This window comes from Carlito syrichta, unplaced genomic scaffold (genome assembly GCF_000164805.1).
Source record: "Carlito syrichta isolate Samal-C Ts95f unplaced genomic scaffold, Tarsius_syrichta-2.0.1 Scaffold135764, whole genome shotgun sequence".
Lineage (NCBI taxonomy): Eukaryota > Metazoa > Chordata > Mammalia > Primates > Tarsiidae > Carlito > Carlito syrichta.
In genome coordinates, this window is record NW_007079860.1 from 117,263 (window position 1) to 120,170 (window position 2,908).

General features: G+C 38.6%; 1 pseudogene; it reads left to right on the forward strand.

Annotated features, from left to right (window-relative positions):
• The first annotated feature begins 1,018 nt into the window (after positions 1-1,018).
• LOC103250977 lies at positions 1,019-1,453 on the forward strand (annotated as a pseudogene).
• The last annotated feature ends 1,455 nt before the right edge of the window (positions 1,454-2,908 follow it).

Consider the following 2,908-nt stretch of genomic DNA (forward strand, 5'->3'; position numbering starts at 1 on the left):
GTCTTACTTTGTTCATGCTGCTACTACAAAATACCTGAGATTAGGGTAGTTTGTAAAAACCAGAAATTGATTTTCTAACAGGTCTGGTGGCTAGAAAATGTAAGATTAAGGCACCAGCAGATTTGGATGAGTGGTGAGAGCTGCTCTCCCCTTCTAAGATGGGGCCTTGATGCTGCATCTTCTAGAGGGGAGGAAATCTGTGTGCTTACATGACAACTAGACTCAGCATGAAGGCTCTTTTATGAGAACCTTAGTTCTATTCATAAGCGAGGACCCTTCAGGGCCTAATTGCTTCTTAAAGACCCCACCTCTTAATACTATCATATTGACCATTGCATTTCTTTTCTTTTCTTTCGCAAGATAATTTTTTTTCTCTTTTAATTTTTTTATTTTAAAGATGTGGGGTACAACAGGGTTAGGTATACAAATGTTCATTATGCAGGTCACCTTGTTGATGAAGTGTGACCCCCTCCCCTGGCAGATTCCTACTACTGCCAATCCCTCCTCCCATCCCCAAACCTCAGTTTCCTGCTACTGCCAACTTTTTTCTTATAGTATTACGATAATTGTTCACTGCCCACTTATGAGTGAGAACATGTGATACTCAGTTCTTTGTTTCTGTGATAAATCACTCAGTATTATAGACTCTAAGTCCAACCCAGTTGCTGTGAAGTTCATGTTATCCTTCTTTATGGCTGTGTAATATTTCATCATGTATACGTAACACATTTTTTTACCCAGCCCTCTTTTGATGGACAGCACAGATGGTTCCATGTTCTTGCTACTGTGAACAATGCTGTAATAAACATATGTGTGCAGGCATCTTTTTTATAGAGTGATTTGAGTTCTTCCAGTTATATTCCCAGTAGGGGGATTGTGGGGTGGTATAGAGGGTCGATTTTTAGATCTTTTAGGAATTGCCATACTGTTTGCCACAGAGGCTGTACTAGTTTGCACTCCCACCAACAGGGTAGAAGTGCTCCCTTTTCGCTTTTGCTGGGGCAGTGGCACCGGCAGGATGGGCAAGTGTGGAGGCCTCCCGCACCGCTAGGAATGCAGCCATTGGCGGGACCAGAAGCGGCATGATAAGCAGTACAAGAAAGAACATTTAGGCACAGCCCTGAAGGCCAGCTCCTTCGGGGGCGCATCTCACGCCAAGGACATCGTGTTGGAGAAAGTAGGGGTCGAAGCCAAGCAGCCCAACTCTGCTATCAGAAAGTGCGTCCGTGTCCAGCTGATCAAAAACGGCAAGAAGATCACAGCCTTCGTGCCCAACGATGGCTGCTTGAACTTCATTGAGGAGAACGATGAAGTTCTGGTTGTCGGATTTGGCGGGAAAGGTCATGCTGCTGGTGATATCACTGGAGTCCACTTTAAGGTGGTCAAAGTAGCCAGTGTCTCTCTTTTGGTCCTGTACAAAGGCAAGAAAGACCAAGACCCTAAGTTTATTTAACAGCTCTGATTTATTAGTAATGTTAAGATATACTGTTATATTATTCCTTTACACAGATAATTGGGGCAATGACCTAATCTCTGCTTATATTTAATTTAAAGAGTAAGTAATCTCTAAACCGAAGTGTTATTTCTTAATTCATCAATTGTCATTAAATTAACACTTATTTTTCAAACGTAGCTTAAGTATTAGTGTGCTAAAGTTTCCTTAATAAAATACTAATTTAATTGTGTTTCCAATCACAAAATGTTTATAGGCTTCAAAGGGTCTTATAAAATAAAATAGAAAACTAATATTAGCTTTAAGAAGAAAGGAGTAAATGAAGATAAAGTTGATATACTACTTAATATTATTTTCTATTATGTATGTTTCCTGGTTTTTGTTCTTAATAATTAAATACATATTATGGCCTTAATACATATTATGCATTAGTTCTATTAGCCAAATATCTCAAGGTGATTGGCCTTGTGTCTTGCTAATCATCTAAGTGCTCAATAACATTTACTAAGGAACAGAGTTCCATATGTTCTCACTTATAAAAGTACCCTGAATAATTATAATGCTATAAGAAAGTAATTGGCAGTAATGGGAGTCTGTTGGTGGGGGGGGGTTGGGGTTGGCAGTTGTGAGGGAAACTGCTAGGGCAGGGAGGGGCATACCTCATTAACGGGAGTACCTGCATGGTCAACGTTTGTATACTTAACCCTGAATTGTATGCCACATCTTTACATTAAAAAAAATAAAAATAAATTTACTAAGGAAAGGAGACCAAGTTAATTATAAATTTTGGAAATAGTTAACTCATTCATTTGAACCTGGTTAAAAAACAATCTTATTTCACTCTGTTATTTCAAAATCTTGACACTTACTCTGCACATTTATTAAAACAATACTGTATTCAAGAGAAAGTTATTTTATAGTGCAAAAAATTGGATCCCTAGATAGGAATTTCGCTACTTTTTTAGCTTAAACTCCTTAACCACATTTTCTCATCTGTATAGTGATTTTAAAAAAGAACAAGAAAGCAAAATAAACCACTTTATCAAGTATATATTGTTCACACATCAACTCATCAGATAAAATAATAATTTAAAACATTTTAAAACCAAAGTACCCGGAGCCCGCGGGTTCGAGACCTGCCTGGGCAACTTGGTGAGCCCTCATCTCTACAATAAATAAAAAATTAGCTGGGCGTGGTAGTGCACACCTGTAGTTCCAGCTACTTGGAAGGCTAAGGTGGAAGGATCGCCAGAGCCCAGCAGGTTGAGGTTGCGGTGGCCGGGAGCGGCCACTGCATTCCAGTCTGGGCGCCAGAGTGAGACTCCAACTTAAAAAATAAATAAATAAATAAAAATTAAAAAATAAAACCAAAGTATTCTACATGCACTTGGTATTACTACTAAAGTTTGTTTTTCTTCTTTTCTACATATCACAATTTTCAACCCATTAATGGTA